General features: G+C 34.3%; 1 long non-coding RNA gene across 1 annotated transcript in view; it reads left to right on the forward strand.

Moving 5' to 3' along the window:
• The window catches only part of LOC143364171 (uncharacterized), a 432,692-nt gene that overhangs the window by 102,323 nt on the left and 310,056 nt on the right, over nt 1–20,313 (forward strand). The window contains exon 2 of the long non-coding RNA XR_013084010.1: nt 9,124–9,232. This is a non-coding gene — a long non-coding RNA (uncharacterized LOC143364171). The remainder of the gene's footprint in view (nt 1–9,123; nt 9,233–20,313) is intronic.

The following is a 20,313-nucleotide window of genomic DNA, read 5'->3' on the forward strand; positions in this document are numbered from 1 at the left end:
AAAGATACATTAATTTGATGGAACCACTGCGAATGAATTGTCTATACTAGTAGGGTGTGTGGAACATAATTAAGGCATAATTCTAAACTATCATTATCAATCAAAATATATGTATAGGGTGGTCTACCTAATTATAGTGGAATAAATATTTTTCTTAAAGCTGCATTATCTCCTTGGTTTGTAGAAGCTATGTAGTCTAGTATTATGCTATTCTTGCGAATAATTTTCCGAGTTTTTATTGTGGCAGCATGTGCAAGTTATCACAAAAATGGCGTTACGTTATGTTAAAATTGCCTGTGTTGATCCTGAGAAATAGAAGTTACATTAAAATGTATTTTGTTTTTCAATAATTTTAATAAGTCGAAAGTAGTGTTACAATATTGCTAAATATTTCTAATGTCTTCACAGTTTTGTTTTTCACGTATTCATTTTTTCCGTAATTACATAAAACGCGCGGTCTAGTCACTAAATAATAATGGTCAATGTTTCAGCAAATGGGTTTCTGTAATTATTTTTTAATACAATTTCTTGTTAATTTGTTCATCTTATACTCTATCTATCAAATAAGTAATTTGATAATATTGATCTATTGTTTACCACCTCTTTCGAACACCGTAGCAATTTTTTAAGTCTTCAGAGTTGGTGAAGCAGCTCTGCAATATTCTGGAGGGAAATTTCGCACATTTAAGATCATGAAAAATTATTTTTTTCAAAGTTTCCTGTGTGCTTTAGAACGTTATCGAGGAAGCTCGTTTTTATTCGCTTGAAGCTTCATAATTTTTAACTGAAAGCTTTATGGTTACTCACTGGAAACGAGAAGTTCCAGAACAAATCTGATAGGCATGAAAAAGCTATAGAGTGGTGTATAATACCATCGAGACTAGCAATAGTTATTGAAAGAAATTCATTGTGAAATAAAAGCCGCATGAACCTAATGGAAAATCCAATGTTTCTGGGTTACTGAAAATCGCAATTCCGTAAAGATTCAAAAGTCTTTTTATCTCTAGGAAACAGTCGACGACCACGTCTTAATATACTGTTAAAATGGACGTTGTGAAGGCTACAAAATTGATCGTTAAATAACAACAAAGCAATATTTTATCAATAAACCGTACTAGGTTTAAATTTTGCTAAATAGTATTTTTAAAAAAACGCAAGCTTGCTCTGCAATATTACGAGGTTTAATACACAAATAAAGTGTCATTACAACATAGTGCATATCGTAATTAATATAAAAATTTCGAATATAAAACATTATCTTCGGGCGTTTGTGTATCTGTAATTAATTCTTAAAATTGTTGCACACATTTTGCGTCATCAAGTTGCAGCATTTATGTTACAGTAATAATGCCTGTAAGAAAATTTCGTATACCCCATACAAGATAAATTAAATAATATATCCAAGTGTTAAAATGAAATAGAATAATATTAGATAAATAAAATACAATCTACTCTTTTTCAATGAATTCTACTGTTTTCACAGTAAATCTAAAAGTAACAAATTAGTCACATACTAAAAAACACTTTAATAAATTAAAGATATTGAACTGCAGTTTTAATTTTCATATTTTTCAATTAATGTACAAAAATTTTAATTAATTCATGCAATATATGGTCTGTACATACATGGTTTAAATGGTCTTGTTATTACTATTTGATACAATGGCATCTGTGGTCATAAAGTGTTTATTTTAAATTTTTATTACCGTTCGCATAAAGCAATTCAGCTGCACAGAGCACCTTTACAACATGAAATTAGATTGACGGCATAAAAAGTTAGATAATACGATGGAAAAGAGTTTTCACAATTATTCATGCTTGCAGGCAGTAGAAAGAGCAAGCAATGATCGGACAAGCCATCTACTTGTATTTAATAGCATGCGCAGCTGAAGTGCATCAAAGAAACGCAACCTCAAAGGAAACAGGTACCAGCTACATACTTCATTTATATTCATACACGGTATGCCATCTTTTTGGTCGTCTCGTCAGATTATCCTTTGTTGCAGAAAATAAAAACAATTTAGGTATGCATAGGAGTGTACTAAATAAAGAACATACACAAAGTGGTTGCAGATAATAATCTTTTATCTTTCAGAAAATCAACAGGAGAACGGGTATTCTTGGTTTTATTTCTTTGTTGAAGCTTTTTAGGACCCCAAGAAAATATACAAAACGAAAACAAAATAGCAATACGCTCAAACTTAGATATAATATTTTGAAAATTCTTTTTCCTACAATCAGAATAACAATACGTAATTTTGACTGATTGGTTAGCTCCGATCAAATACATCTTCCTTTTTTAATCATAATTTTTATATAAGAGTTTAGGTCAAGAAAATTGCATTTTTATTCTTAATATCTTATTTAAAGTATCACTTTTCTACCAGAAAGATTAACATCACAATAAACCAGAATGAACTGAGTAATAATTCCAGGGGATGAAAATTGCAGAATATTTTACGTTAGAAAATAATGAATACATTTTATGTGTTTTACGTGTTCGTGGGAAGGGGGGAGGGGTGAAGACGTACCACAAAATTCTGGATTATAGAAGAAAATTTTACTTGTTCAGCACTTTACGCTTTGTCTCCATTCATCTTCTCTCCTGTGATATGCTTTTTTTAAACGTTGCCCTCGTAAAACTTTATTTCGGTTTTTTTTTAAATTTTAAGTTAATTCTTGAACCTTAGAAGAAAAAAAATTGACTTCGGAGATTTATGAAAGAAAGTGTAATGAAGAAAATGAAGTTTCCTTACTTTACGATGTTTAATCTCTCATTTAAATATTAAATGATCATAAAATATTCTCCACGACACGAAGCTTTGTTACAGATCTTCGATTTAACAATATAAAACTTTTTCAATAATTCGCTAAATTTATAGATAATATCTTTTAAAAGATTTCTCGAAATAGGTGCATTATATCTTGTCCAATTGTTATTTAATGATGGAATTAATCGGATAAATATGATCATATCATTAAACTTTTAAGTGTCAATGTATCTAAATGGGACCAGAAAACGTATATTTTTTACACTTTTATGTTCTTCGTGTTTATTTGCAATTTTTCTATGTGACAGTTTTAATATTGACAATATGCTACATGCAGTATATTTCAATAACATCTCTCTTTTATTTATCATTTAGTTTCCATTCGTAATTTTTTCAAGCTGTTGACTTCCTGTTACACTAATCTCAATTTTGTGTTGTTTTTATCATTCCAAGACTTGAATTTATATTACAAATGAAGATATAGCAACCGTGTATCTACTTATACCACATTGTTAAAAAAGAAGATTTAAAAAATAAATAATTTGCTTAATTTTTTAAAATTATGACTCGTGAAATATTTAAATAGAAACATAGTTAAGAAAGAGGGTATACACACAAAAATAAAATTAACCCTACATTAAATATTGGATATTGTAATGCAAGGACAATAAAATGTTAGATTCCGTAACCATCGTGGATTCGCATTACTCCAGTAATGCATATTTCTCAAATTAACTTGACCACGATTTGTGAAGGAAGCCTCATGAATAAATAATACGTTACTAAAAAACCACTCACAAAAATCTACGCGATTTTCAAAATCTCTTCCATGAAGTTCTTGGTGGAGCGATATGGGATATCGGTGGAATTTGTGTAATCGAAATATTCGCATGATACTTGATTCTTTTTTGTGGAGAACACTCAAAGATGTATTTCGTGATCAACCGACTACACCAGAGAACATGCAAGATAAAGTAATTAGATCTTGTAAATCAATTCCAACAGAAACAATTGAAAGTACAATTGATTGCTTTGTAAAATGTTTGAATGTTACTGTTACTGCTCAAGGTCATAATTTCGAACACTTAATTCAATTCAGATAAAATGACTGCACATTTTGAAGTTATCATTGCTTTATGATAAATTTTCTAGTTCAAGGTCAGTTGAAGGTCATAGTGTATCAATATCATTGAACTCATCTTGACGTCAGCTACAATACTGTGAAGTTAAAAATATATGGTGGTATTTAAAAATCATCGATGACCATCAAAAGACTGGAAACGACTACAATCGGAACATTTTTTTATATCACCATATTTGCCCCTTTTTAACGGTACAAATTTTCTCTGTAACATTTTCTTCTATCTCTAAGCCTAACGGAGCTATTTAGGTGGCCTGTTTCTCGTGAACCACCCGGTATAAGACGACCGAAAATCTGGGAACCTCAGTCCCGATCATAAAAAACGAAATGCTTGTATTTCGTCAATATAACGAACCAAACGGAAAGTAACAAACGAACGCATCATCACATTCCACGCTAACCGTTTCTCTCAATTTGTTATCCGTTAGCAGTTTAAATATATACAATAGTTAATACAGACATTCATTCAACCTGACTTATTTGAAACATCCCTACCTCCATAAAAAGACGTAAGGACCTCGGTTGATCTACGAGGCTTTACAACCCTCGTGACTAGAAGGGATAGTCACTTCGCGGGCGCGAGAATACACAGAAGATGAAGTTATACCTAATTGTTACTTTCCACCACTCGTTCTTACGTTCCACAAAATTATAATGTAAGAACGTTATCTTAACACTAGAACGACCGAGCAATATATGCGACTAACGTATATTGCTTTGTAACAGTGACAAGACTGTGCCCATTCAGACTTCATACAACTTTTATTGTAATATGTGCTTCAATGAAGAGGTTCATTAAAAAATTTCCGATGAAAACATTTTTACAATTTCAGTAATTGTAAAAGAAAAAATTAGGAAGCAGTCATTTTGACTGCTCCGGTCGTTCTAGTGTTAAAAAAGTTAGACAGTCTATGTTTCAAGCAGCGTCTATTAAAGTTCCGTATTACAAAATAGTGCAAATAATTGTTTGCACATCATCTGTACATTCGTAGATGAAATAGATTTCTATAATATAATTTTACCGATGACTGCTCACTGTTCTTCCATATGTATATGGCGTGGTTACCGAAATTCAAGGTCTAAAAGTTAGTTTATAAGGCACGGACCTTATTTAAAAACACGTGCAGCAAAAAAATTCACTGTTCCGGAGTGAGAAGAGTGGACCGGAGTTAGCCGGCAATTCGAATTTCCCATCTTTTTCTGTTCAGACGGGAGGATAGTTTGTTCGTAACAACACTCGTTACCGCGGTGCTCGTATTTCGTTCTTCTTTCTCGACTGCCATCAGCGTCCTTTCTTTTGCTCGGACGCCTGACCGCTAAAATTAAAGCGCACCGCTGTAATGAAGTTAAGGTTTCGGCACATTCCCGCATTTTTCGGTTAGATTTATTGCGACACGAACGAGGAAGGAAACCTAGCGAAAGCGCATAACGAAGAAAAGAAAAAGTTTTACGTTCAAATCCTAACCCTGCGTGTAGCACCATGATCAACCCGCGAATATTTCTCATTTTTCTTTTATTTCTCTCTTTCCTCGCGCTCGAAATGTACATTTGAAGAAACGAACTTCGAAACGAAAATACGTGGTAAAAATATGTTGATAGTAGTTTTACGAAATAAATTTTTAATTTTCAACTTTGTGTATTGAATTTCTGCTTTTGTTTAACTTCTGGCAGTTGTGCACGCATTTGTCACGAAAATTTTCATTTATATTTTCGTTAAATATTTTTTGATTTATTGTAAAGGATAAAGCATCTGCTTTTAAAATCGCTTTTTTTAGTTCAATTATTTAAAATAATTGCTTTTTTAAAGACGTTTCTACATCCTGTGGAATGGTGAAAATGCAGCTACTTTCTCCTTTTGAACGTATTTTCGCGAGAACAGATTTTTCATTGAAAGTTCAATAAAAGGAGAGACTACAATCTTGAAATTCATGGTGATTTTAGCCCTCAAAAGAATTATTTAATGGAGGAGCAGTCGTTCGAATTTGAAAAGTTTTCAAGGGGAAAAAGTATGTTTGCTTTTTACCATATTTAGTGAATCGCTTTTGGACCGTATTTCATCGTATGTTGCTTTTTCGCACATAGTGCACAAGCTTTTTTGAAAAATCTACGCGAGGTCTGTGAACACAGAGGCTTTACAGGGGTTTAAAATGAGTTCAGAAAGATTGCTATATGATTTCTCTTCATAAAGTTATAACAGTTTCAATATAAACAATTTTTTACGAAAATAGTGTTCTTTAATTTTGTATGCCACTTATGTACAAATCATTGAAGTCGACTTTGATATCTGATTAAGAAAATAGGCTTGTTTTTAACTCAAAAGACAGTTACATTGCGAATTACATTCGAAACATTATAGATTCATATCAGTTATTGAGAAAACGCATTGTAATTATTAGTTACGATGGCTAAACTTTACTTCAGGAAACCGGAAATTTTTCACATTTTTTATGTAATCCTGTAGATTTTGGCGAGAAAATGTCGCAAACCATGATTTAATCAGTAGTTCAAAATTATGCGTGTGTAAAGATGTCTATTTTCAGCGTTTTCACCGTACTCAGATATTGTCCAATGAGCGGACTCGCGAGGAGGTTGGTCGGGGTTAGGTTCGCGTGGGGGCGGGAACTACGTACTAACTTGCAAATCTACGTTATCGACGTCATCTTGTGCTTGTGCTGCCATCTAGCGGCTCCGCTCGTTAGACGACGTGCGTGGCAGAGTACACACCAAGATGGCGGCGCCCTTACCTAACAAAAACTCTGAAAATCGCTTAAGTTTAAACACGCATAAGTTTTGAACTACTGATCTCCTAGGATTGAAACTTTAAGAGAAAGTTAAAATTTTCTGGTTTCCTGTGGTAAAGTATAACCAAATATATTAACCCGTTGCCATATAAGAAATAAAAAATTCTTTTCTTTTGTTGTCAATATTTAAACATTAAAGAAAATGTGGACATACCATGAATATAAATTTTTACTCTTGTCTAGAAAATTAATGAAGACAAATTCTTAAAACAGAATTAAATGGTGTAAGGTTAAGAGTATATTATTGATTTTTGTCTAAAATATTCTGAAAATAAGTAGATAAATGGATCAATTTCGAGGTATACAATAGCCCAAATAGGGTTGAAGATAGTTTTTCAAGAATGTAACAGAGTATCGACAAATTTTGACGATGTCCTTGAATGCAGATTTAAAGAGACCTAAAAATTTACGTAGATCTCCGTAAAATAAATCACTTGGTGTGGAAGGACGAGATTAAATGTGTACACTAAATATGGAATGACATAGTTACTATTCTAGGCTCGAGTGCCTAGTTTGGGTATGCTGGTGTTAGCTAACTTTCATTCGACACCGATATCTTACGGGCAAAGTGCAAAACTAAATGTAGCATCTTGAAGATACATAATACATGTGTATGTATTGTTACATCCGTACGAGCAACTTACGATTAGCAAAAGGTCGCAATGTTTATTAACCCCTTGGCTACTGCCTATAGGCGCTTAGAAATTTTGCGTTTGTGACACTGAGAGCGCCTACAGGCGCTCTACACAGTTTGGCTTTATTATTTACATTAATATTAAATTCGTAATATTTATACTAATTCGGTTCAAAGAAATAGATAATATTGTTTTAATGTAGTGAAATTCAGTTTTTTGATTATTGAAATATGTTTTCACAAAAATGCATCCCTACCCAAAAGTTCGCCGTTCTCAACGCACATCATAACTCAATTTCTGCCGTATGGTACGGCCGGTGCGTATCAAAGTCTGCCGTAGTCAAGGGGTTAAGCTGAGGTCTTCCATTTAGATAGATATCGACAATTCTTCTAGGAATTCTGTGGTCATCTAGTTACTTATCGATTTCTTTGTTTGAATCTTTGCTTATCCTACAGCCCCCTCTTCCTCGCCAGTCAGTCTCTTCAGGCTGGTCAGTGTGGATGGTCCTTTCTCGTAAGGGTGATTGTTCCTATCCTGGCTATTCTCCAGTTTGTGATAATTCTTATGCAAATCGATATTTAAAATCATAATGCATAGTGCAATCTTTAGATAGTTAGTTCTCATTGCTGCGGTTTTTTAATAGTTTTCGGAAAGATAATGCTGCATTTAGAACATTGTCGCGTTGAAGATTGGTACAAAATCAAATGATTACAGTGAACTTGTTAAATTTCCTTCTTTCTAAAAATTTCTTTACAATTTAATAATGCACTTACCAAATATGCTAAAAAATTGGTTTTACTAGGTGTATGCAATAGTTTGCATTTTTCAGCCAATTCAGTGCTTGCAAACTGATATTTGTCTTTCGCCAAGAAATTTGAAAATTCTCCGAAAGATAGTAAAAAGTTATAGAAAACGAGTGAAAATATTTCCCAAATTGATTTGTAAGCACTGTATTTTATGATCAACAAGTAAAAATAAAAACCAGACATTTTGCATACACCTAGTATTTTATGGAAGAACGAAGCTTAAATTACGGTCAGTTAACCCTAACAATAAGTATGACAGCTGTGAAGGCTGTAGTGTACTTTGAAGCAACTTTCGGCAATAAGAGTACTAAGAGGTACATTTTATATTAACGAATAAGAAGAAAAAACTAAGGGTTAAGTGGTGAAACAAATTTAATATAAGATTTAAAGTAGTGACGCAGCCGCGCCCATTTCGTTTTATGTAAAACCTTAAGATACGGAGGAGTGACTAAATTAAATTTCAGGGGAAAATAATTTTCAATCTATACTCAGTAATTTTGGGAATATTGATGATATTCCCCAGTTTAATTAAAATAATGTAGAACAAGGGAGACAAAAATCTGGAATTTTAACGATTTGACGAATATACGTTTCAATTTTAAAAAGCGTAAGAATAATTAATGAATTATGTAAGTTAAACAACCATCTTGACAGTTAAACAACCATAAAAAATCCACAAATTGAATATATTTGATAAGACAAAAATTGAACAAATCTAAATTCGTTTTAGGAAGTGCAAGATTACGAAAATTGATTGAAATTCGTACTAATTCGTAATAATTTAAAAGCATCCATATATCGTTCTCAAAATTATTAATGAAAAAATGAAGAAACTAATTTATATCGGTTCGTTGTTTCTTGCAATCGATACAGAAATGTTTCGTGATGCATAAAAATCATACCATATTAATTAGTTTAATTGCCGTTGGTTTTATCATTCTTAACACTAACTCAATGTTCGTCCACCAGGATTCAGTGATTTGAAGTGATGGACCAACGCAAGCTGTTGAAGGAACACATCAACGCACACTGAAACATTGTGGAGGTTCCAGAGGAAGAAAGTACCCTGTCCTGGAAGGTTAGTAACGTATAGTTAACCGTCGGTACGAACACAGAATGACATCGGTCGGTTCCTAAATTCTCTTAAGCCCGCTGAGTGAAAAAGGGAAGGCCGAGAAAGTACTTTCCTGATTTGTTAATACCCACTGGATTTTATGGTGGATTTAGCTGGTGATGTTACTTGGTGATTTATTTTCGATAGCATGGCAGCGAGGTAATGGATTTTTCGTACCGTCCTGTTCACCGTAATGAGATAAAATGCTTTTAATGTTAGCTTCAAGAACGCTCGGAGGAGAATTCGTTTCATATATAAAAAATTTACGTTTCAAAGCTTATTCGCATTTGAAAGAACAATGTTAAAATAGGCGACCTCTGGGCTTAAAAAATCTTTCATAGGATAATTCTGTGTGCGTTAAGAAATCGAGAATGAAATAATTATTTACGCTGGATGTTATAAATCGCAGGTAAATCTAAAAATTGGAGAAAATGTTATTATTTATTCAGTTGTAATACTTCGGGTCCATTTTATTAAATGACTAAAGGTAAAATAATCATTCGAAAGTTAGTTTTTAGTAGTAGCTCGCATATTTGCTATGAGCTGTGGTAAGATTACGTTGATGGTATTGAGGCTCAGGGAAGTTCGATAATGAACTGAACGGTACGGTCAACAACAAATACATATTGTAATTTTCGTCTCACTAAATAGTGAAAAAGTTTTGATAATCCATGAATTTAGTTACATGGAAATGTACCGAGACCAATGGAAATTAGTGTGATGATTTGCTGCTTAGAAGTTGCGTCACGCAAATTCCAAAAACATCTGCTGTACTTTCTGCAACAAACGACATTAACCCTTTAAGCGTCACGATAGCGCATAGATATATTCGCCCAGCATAAGACGCTTGACCATGGCTTTTAGGCGAATATATACGGTCAGTGTAAGAAGTACGGTTTGGTCACTAGGCGCATACACAGAGTGTCCAAAAATGTTACACTCCCTTAAAAAGGGCACGTTCCCAAACACATTTTAAGTATTTTTTTTGCGAAAATTTCTTTTCTCCGCGGCTTTATTAAAGAGTTATCAACGAAAAACGCGGACCAATCAGAGCGCAGCTACAACGGACGGAGTCCAACTCGGCCGATTCCAACGCCACTCTCAGTTGCCTGCTTTAATAATTTTAATTTGCATATAGATAAAATTTTGGACAAAAATCCAAATTTGTTTGTCACGGAAAATGAAATTTAACAATACAACTAATAAGTTTAAAATGAAATTAACAAATTTTCCACGATAGATCCTAAAGGAAAGGTATGGATACTTCTTAAAAAGTTCATAAAACTAAAAGTAGCAGTTGGTTGCAAACAAAACTATAAAATTCTTAAACTATAATAAGTAATATATCCGAATATGTATGAATTTCAGGATATATTTTATGGTTTTGTTATATGTTAATTTCAAGTATGCAATTAATAAATAAAACCACTGTTGAAAATTTGTACGAAAAGTAAACATACTTTATTAAATGTAAAAAGAGTGCATATACCTTGGTAAGCACTTTCCATTACACAGAATTATTATTGCAACACTACAGTTCATGTAATATTTTTCGATTTTTGGCACTTTAGAGAATGCGACCATCGCAACATTTTTCTACAAAAATCTAAATTTGGTTACTAATGTATACGTAATGCTAATTATTCACAAGAAATGAAATTTAACAATAAATTTAATATACTAAAAAAAAAAAAATAACAATATTTATGGAAATTGATATATAATATCAATTTCCTCCTAGGGTGAAACTATACAATACGCCCCGGTTGACAAAACGCCTCACCATTGTGTTACGCATATAAGTAAGAATACGCCGTTGCAAACAACACGTTCGAACCTACCTCAGTCGCCCACAGACGCTGCTAAGGTATATGCGTAATTATTACATTTCATAGAAAAATATTCAAACCTTTCGAATTTCGGCTTCTGAACAATTTGCGGTGAGTACTAAACAAATTCAGCTTTCTAAGTCACTATTTCTTGTATGATAAATTAACGTATATGTTTCAAAAGTAGAAAAACTAACCTGTTTAAGTCGATGTTACCCACGCCTCTTGTCAATGATTTATTGCCAAATTTACGCCGAGGCGTTTTGTATCCAAGAATTTACAAAACGCCCCAATCGTTATTGGATAATACGCCCCACCTTCAAAATCATACTGTTTATGTATTATGACGCATTTTTTTCTTAATTGTTAATAGAAATGCAGCGTGAATATGTAAGGACTACATTAAGGGCATCGTGGTCTGAGAAAGATCTCAATGAGGCAATGGAGAAGGTAAAAACCAAACAAATGGGAGTTAACGAAGCTTCTAGAGTGTTCAGTACACCTTCAAGGACTCTAAGAAGGCATATTAGTACAGGAAAATCTAAAGTTCCTTTACGTCGTTCAACAATTCTTAGCAAAGGACATACTAAACAGAACACTATTCTTTAGGACATACTAAAGATTTGGCCAAGAATAAACATCCTGAAAAGAAACCAAAGACAAAAAGAAGTAAGAATAGAACATCTTCTTCTGAAAGTAGCAATTAGTTAGAAGTGAATAAGGATACTTCAGAAGAAGAAATTTCCGATGAAGACACTAACAAGTGTAGAGTGTACTGAATACTATTATTGTACTAAATCAACAGAAGACTGGATACAATGTACATCATGTTTAGTTTGGTTACATGAGTTCTGCACAATGTACAATCCTTTTTGCAATCGTTGTGGTCGAAAAGCCAAAAGAGCAGTCCTTAATAAGAAATAATATAATTTCATTCGATATTACTCTATTTTTGTTCGTAACTATAGTATTTGTTGCTTTTGTTTAAACTTTTATAATACTTTATTAAGCATAATATACCTAAAGTAGTGAATAATTTATGTAGAGGCGTATTGTCGCATGGATGAGGCATTTTACCCGTCTACTGTGTTACAATATGCCCCACGTAAGGTTAGCAAAAATAATAATTTCCTGCTACTTTTTATTACGTTTTGTTCGTGATCAAGGAATAGTTCTGAAGAGAAATGAACAATTTATATGATCTGACAGATAAAATAAAAAATTACTGAAAAATCTATTTTTTATTGATATTTCTTTAAAAATGGGGCGTATTGTATAGTTTTACCCTAATATGCAGTTTTACCAAAGGAATTTTTCGTGCATCGTGATATAAACGTGTAGTGAGATATGCCCCACTTGTTCGCACTGTGTGGCGGCTCGCGAGCCAGCTGTGGCTCCCATCCCCACTCTTCTCTCGGGCTTACTCAGGCAAAGGAGAGTTGCCCCCTCTACTTGGTTGCTGAACGGAGGTGAAAGAGTGAGGTATCCTGTTCATCACTATGGCACAAGGGTTAGATCGGGAGTGGGAGCAGTGTCGCCAGATCAAGATTTCTGTCCCAACTCTAACTTCCCCTTCTGCCGCGCTATTCCCCACGCTTCCGCCACAGCCCGGTCACGTGACGCGTTTCGTCTCTGTCATGCACACTCCGGTACAGACAGATAGAAGGTACCTTTTTCTCCTCAATTTGTGCGCCCTCCCCTAGTCTTCTCTTGGCAGAGAAGAAGTTCGTCACCCCTGCTGTATAATATTGAATAACATAATATTGGTTGGACGAATGTATGTGACAGTAGTACAAAAATTGTCATGTATTTTATATACATATATGTAAGTAGGTTTGGTGGTTCGGTTAAAGAGAAGTATGCCAGACGGACTCTGAATGATCTTTATTCTTAAGGGCCTACTGCTTGGCTGTTTAACGAGAGTCAGACTGAAGTCTGTCTCCTTTTTAAATAAAATGTCTACACATTAATACATCTTAGTCATCGATACGTGGGGGTGTCTCTGCACCCCCACTCTTGTAAATGCCACTATAAAAATGGGGAATTCGCGAAAGTAACGTGTCGTTTGTTTGGCACTGGAACGGAATTTTCATAGGCCACGCACCCTCAACATGCTGTGTGCATCGTCAGATAACGATGGCCTTTACCTTCGCGGGGTTCCTGTACCATCGACTTTGGCCGTTAGAAATTCGGGGTTTTTTACGACTCTTTGCGAGGGCTATTGAGGCTGTCGCTAATAAAATCTAATGGCAACCCTAGGAGGCGTCTTATCGATTCTACCTGACAGTTTCCTAAAAAATAGCTTCAATTGCCGCCTGAGTCCTAAAACCTCTCCAACTTTATTATTTGCAGCTGGCCGCTACAGATACAATATAAAACATTGCGTCAGTAATTTGTTATATCTCCTTTTAATTTTATTACATTTACTAAGCATTTTTAGAGCGTTTTATATTATTTGTTTACATTCGAAATTTTTCGTGGGTTATCATATGAACTGATGCAAACTAATGTGGGCTAATGAGATTTTTATTCTTCTGTGCTTCCGGGGTCAGTGCTGAGCAGTCGCGATCATAGTCTTCTTCTTAGAAGGCACCATCGTCTTGCCCACTCTGTGGTCAGACCCTTAAGAAGACCTACTCAATCCTTGACCCTCTCTAATAAATGATCGAAAGTGATATAGCGCCGGGCTATATGCCTTCGATTTCCCTGATAATAAGCTGTCGCCAACTAGCCCCAATTTCCCCTAGTTTCTCGATCCCTAGCACGCGTAACTACCAAGCAGTTTTCAACGGTCCTTAGTGGAGAAGACATCGTTGGTTAGTAAAATTGGAGGGCGATCGACAGTAACGGAAATGAAAATAGAAATCGCAAATATAAACCAGCTACATAAGTGAACGAGAGAGCGAACGGTCGACGGAACCTGTCGATGCATTACGCGGCGCGGTGCCCCCTCGGGGGAGGATCGATGCTCTGTGGCTGGCTCTCAAGGGGTTGTAGTTAGTGGCGTCATTTCGCCGGGAACGGGTGCGTCGTTTCTCGCAGCAAATCGCATTCGTCAACCGGGTGTGTTTTCGCTGCTCCATTTTATGTCCGGCCTAGGTTTGCCGGGCCCGGTCGCCTCGAAAAGCCGGGTGCAACCCCCTTTCTCCGTCGGGATGTAATAATTCTGCATTTTCCCCAGCGCGCTCGGCAACGTCGCCGCGACGAATAAACACCACCGGGTAGTCAACCGAGCAAATCGACAGTCCGATTCCGACTCGTCTGTCGCAACAAGATTCATCGACCACGTTCCCAGCCCTGCGGGCCTCGGGCTATCGTCATTAAATAAACACCGGATTGCTTTATGCGGTCTAGATCACTTTTACCGGCTGACCCCTGCCGAGAACATAGATTTACGGTCTAGTTCGCGGAACGCCACGCACGACCATGGAACCCGTTTGTTCTCCGTTGATTTATTCGATTTTCATACCGACGACCGATCAGAGGAAGGAGAACTTCACTTCACACCCGCACGCGAATCATATGGAATGTATCTCTCGAATACTTCGGGCCCTTTAACTGCCGAATAGTTTGATCAATGAACTGCGCGTGAGCGGAAGCAATCGGTCGACTTTGTGTCGAGGATTTTTCAATGCGTTGAATTCCGCTCGGATTCTGTCACGAACGGGACGATTTTTCCGGCTGTGGCATAATCTAGATCGATTTTTGATCGAAATTCTTTTGGTATGTAAAGTCGAGAAAATAAAAATGTTCGAAATTGAACTGGTGTTTCGAAATCGTCGACGGGGAACGATATACACTTTTTCCTACGGATCGAAAGAGTTCTAGAAATTTTTAGTGGGTTCTTTTTGAAACACGAATCGTGGTACTTGTTAAAACAATGTTTGTAACATAGGTAGGATCGGTAAGAATAGAGACAAATATGTTCTTGAAAATATGAAATTTAGGTTAACCAGGACCTATAAAATATCACAATAAGCATTCTAACTAGTTAGTATATTTAGTAATTTGATCTTATTGAACTTAATACAAATAGCTAATGATAGATATGAATTGGCTATTAGGAAATTAGAATTTGGACGAAACATTTGTAGTTGTGCAACAAAATTACACAATCCTTCTAAATCCTCATATCGAAATTGGTGAACATCATTTAGAGTGCTTGTTAAAATAAAATTTCATTCATTAATCCGTATATCAGAGTTCTTTCACAATTTCCATCAATTGCCTAGTGTTTATGAATTTTTTGTACTCAAGATCACGCGAAGCACATAGTATTGTAGGCGGTTGGGAACATCTTAACCTCAGCTATCGTATCGCGATGGTGAAAATATGTAGTTCAATTTAAAAATAAACTGTGATGACCTTGAAATCTGGAAAAATATGACCTTGAGAAAAATGTTCATCCCATCACAGTATTTACCCCTACGAACGAATAACAATAAACAGATAATAATAATGTTAATAACAATAATAATAAACACATAATAATAGTTAACAGTTAAATTGATATTCTGTATATCAGATTTATTTGTAATATTTATGTAAAAAATTCAGAGCTAAAAGATTATTCTCCTATACAGGGTGTCCCAGCTAACTTGACCACCTTGAATATCTCGCTTAGTGTTAGTAATAGAAAAAAACGTTATAGGACAATATTAACCTAACCGAAGGGGCAATATAATGATTCGGAAAAAACTTTTGAAGGTTATTTTTTTCGTATTAACTTTAAGGTAAACTTCTGAACTTCCGGTGAAAAAATTCAGTTAACACGTACAACAATTTTATTATGAAGACGCATAGGTATCAAAATTTTTCAATGGAAGGCGGTATTAAACAACATTGAAAAGTTATTTATTACTAATATATCGAAAAAAATTTTAACAATCATTTATCAAATTAAAATATTATATTTACACACGAGTATGTGTACGCTCTGAAGGGTATTTATTAAAAATTGCAGCGGTTTTGGCTTCTTCAGAATAAAATTTTTCATACATTCAGCAAACGCAATATGGAAATATGTCTACAATTACTACCACGATCATCGCGAGAATTGGCGTAAACAATTTACAATTTATTGTGCATTTTTTCGTAAATAAGAATTCTCATATTCCGACAAAATATTTTTCAGTTTTAAAAGCTTCAATATTTGACGGCATAATCAATTTTGTTCATCGCTAAAAGTATTCAACGATATGCGCTTAAAAATCTACATCAGCTTTTGATGGAACGATAGAAAGGTCGTTAGCCTCTGCCACTTTTAACGCAAATCACATTGAACCCAGAAATTTTAACGAAATTCTCCGGTTTAAAATTTGATAGACACGTATCAAGGAATTATTAAATTCCAATATTTATGATCATCCTTTCACAATTAAAAAAATAAAATATAAAAACCGCTAATTTTAATCGGATAACATTACGACAATATTGAAAGCCAAATTAAAAAAATGTATTCCTGATACTATTTTTTACATTTTATTTTCAAATATAATTCTAGGATATTTAGAGTGAAAGAGTGAATTTTGCTTCAAGAATGTAGCAATCATGACAGAATAATTTCTGTTACTATTTTGTAGCTGGTATCACTTTTATTAGGTATTAGTTCTCGCCATATTGAAATTAGTAAAGGAACAAGCTTTCATTTAGCTTCTGTTTCTTACAATCAATATAAACAGTTTTCATGTTGGATAAAAACCTGTGTATTCTAATTATTTGTTTACATTTATTAGGAGTGCTATATTTTCATCTGATGATACCTGGAAGCAAATATCAATATACCAAATTTTAACGCCCTAATTCTTACGCCCATGTGAATTGCTAAATAATTAATTTTTACCAGTTTTTTAAAAGTTTTGACATTTACGAACTTTTTAAATGTGAAATTATGTTTCGTTTTTTATGCATGTAGGAAGCGTTTAGTTAGAGAGATCGAACAATGTCAATGTTCTGTTAACAACCAAGTGGAAACAAGTTTAAAAATTAATTTAAAACTCCGGAATAATGCTTGTAGTTAAAAATACTTATGCATTAAGGGGTAAATTGTGATCTATCTGCTAAGTCGTGCACATTCGTTATATTAAACGGAAAATCAACGACCCTGCAAGCTCACAAAGAATACATTTCTCTGAAATAATGTTATATTAAACCTTCGTTAATTTAATTAATAAATTCGTTTTATACGTCGTACAAACACTGCGAGATATAATCTGCGATGGTAAAAAGAGAATATACATTTCGCAAATGAAATATCGAGCATGCCGAAGTGCAGCAGAATCTGTAAATACTCGACAGAGATACATAGCCGTGGTAAAAAGAACATTACAATTGGTTGGTAACGTTGTATCAGCTGGCAACTGATTCGTTTTCTATCAATTAATTTCAGAATTTCACATTCATCACAGTACGCTCGGCGATAAATTTCATTGCAGTCGGATTACGTTACCATAAAAAGCGGGACATACTTTTACGGCTACGTGAACAGTATAATTTACATTGCAACATACTTTTTCCAAATTACACGCAACGTATGTATACCCTTATCAAAGTTACGTAATGTCGGAATATTAAACAAGGATAATTACACATACTTTTTTTTATTACTTTTCTAGGAAGAATTCAAGTAAACTTCACCTTGGCAGTTCAGAAATTTCTAACTTTTTTTCATATAATCCTGTAGATCTTGACGAGAAAATACCAAAAATCACTGCTAGCAATTCGAAAGTTATGCGTCTTTAAAGTTGAACGATTTTAAGCGTTTTTGACGGGTAAGGGCGCCGCCATCAGCTGTGTGCATGCGTACCAGATTGATTTTTAATTGCATTTTTCTCGAAATCGAATGCAACAACGCGATTTCGTTTTGTTTTGTGCTACACTATTTCCCTGACTTTATTTAGACCACGAATTTTGATTGTATACAGAGAATAACATAAAATGGAACAAGTTATGATTTTGTAATTAAAAACTGTAATGTTGTTTACAGTTATGCGAAAATATGTGATTTCCTTTAAATCTGTAGGTACCATTCTTCGAAGCTTCATGGTTTTATGTATTTCACATAAAATTTCTAATAATGTCAAGGCAATCTTTGTATTTTTCACATTCTACGCAAGAGAATTATTGATCGGAATCCATTAAATGAGTTGTCTTCCATGTCACCTAAATATCAAGTAGCTTTAATACCGTACCGTCACATGATCGCAATCTGGAAAAACCTTCCGTTTCAACGAACAAAAATAATTGGCCGCTAATGAACGAAGTCCCCAGCTCCAACTCTTGTTCGATTCGGTCTGATTCTCATTCTCAAGGGAATTTCGAATCTTCCGTGCTGTCAGGCCAGCCGGGATCAAAAGCTTCCTCGCACACTTTTACAATCGTTTTCACTGACTCGTCTAGCGGTTAATTTTTGCAATGTACCACTAATTGCATGGTGGCGTGACTCTGATCGATTTCTACTTTCCCGATGCCTTTATACAACGCACCGCTATGCTTACGAGTGTTAAATAGAGCCTATCATTTTAAATATAAATAGTACTAAATTATAACAATTATAACTGAATGAATGAAATTATAACAATCCTATGTTCACCATCAAGTGGCAGACATGTGTGACAGCAATGGTTCCATAATTTAGGTTAAGAAAATTAGATTAATTTTAAACATATTGTTATTTAAAATCACAACAGCATGCTTGAGAAACTCGCGATATTTGTGATAATATTTTTGTCCATATTTTATGAGAGAATACATTGCAAGTAATGAAGTTTTATTGCTATGAGAATTATTACTGAATTAATGGTATCCCTCGTGACAAACGTGGCACGTGTTGATTTCAAATTAAATTAATCATGGCAATTACTATTATTTATTTTAGATGTAATAGCCTTTTGTAATAGCCAATCGATAAATGCCCTAAGGATCTTGTAGCACTATGTTTTTGTATCAGTTGATACTACATGACATACGGCAGTACGACAGGATTTTTTTCATTAACCACAAAACTTTGAAAAAAAATTTACTACCATTGCATACGTGCATATTGCCACATAATCAAGCACATAATCAGTTAGTAGATCAATTATGCGTTCGTACGTTGCAATTTTGCGTCCATAATTGTCCGAATTTTGGCGTTTAGCCACAAGGCATAGTCAATTATAGCAATTTTAGTGAGTTATTATTACAAAAGTTATCATATTTTAATTTCATTTGTCAACTTGTTCTTTCTAAAGCATTTATTTGAAATTTTTCTGAAACAAAGTATTTTTCAATGCCAGCTACGAATGCTATACAAAAGCGTGAAGTTTACTCAATTTATTAATTATTGTATTGCTTACTAAAGACAGTAGAACACTCTCACTTTAAAATAATTTTGAGACACTTAATTGATGCACATGTTTACTTCCATTTCTAAATCTTGAATGTTTGGGCGAATAGAAATTTTTTAATTCTTTTCTTCCAATAATCCAAATAAGCAGAGCATTTATCCTTACCGTGTTAAAAAAATTGACCACAGAACTGACCTTAACCTTGAATCTCAAGGTCAAAATGGTTTTTTATTGCGGCGTATAGTCCTAATCGCAACGAACAAAAATCTCAAACGAACCATGGGACTGATGTCAAACGTTCTCTTGGAAAACGACTTCAAAGTTTCGTAAACTATTTTATTCCATGTGTATACTGCGTGTCCCAAGACTCTATAAATGTGGAGGAGGATTCTACACGAGAAAACATAGAACAAATTTTTTCACTTGACTCCTTTCCCAAAAATTTGAGATTGAAAATTCGGCGAACAAGCTGAATAGGAATTATCGGACGCGTCTGTTCATGACCTACTAATTCTACTTCTGAAGAACGCTAGGCACGCGAACTTGACGTATTTTTATAGTCAATTCTCGAAAACAACGCGTCAAATGAAAAAAATGTATTCTATATTTTCGACTTATTTTCTCATGCAAAATCATCCCCTCAAGTTTACACCATTTTGGGACACCCTGTAGACGTATGGAATAAAATAGTTTACGAAACTTTAAAGTTATTTTTTAAGAAAACGGTTGACTTGAGACCTATAGTTTCTATGTGACTTTCGTTGTTCTCGATGAGTACTATAGAGTGCAATAAACAAACTGTTTAACCTTGGAAAAAGGGTCAAGATAAATTTTGCGGTCTATTTTTTTAACAGATTCCCCCCCCCCCCCCCCCATCCAGAGGTGCAGA

This window comes from Halictus rubicundus, chromosome 2, assembly GCF_050948215.1.
Source record: "Halictus rubicundus isolate RS-2024b chromosome 2, iyHalRubi1_principal, whole genome shotgun sequence".
Taxonomy (NCBI): Eukaryota; Metazoa; Arthropoda; class Insecta; order Hymenoptera; family Halictidae; genus Halictus; species Halictus rubicundus.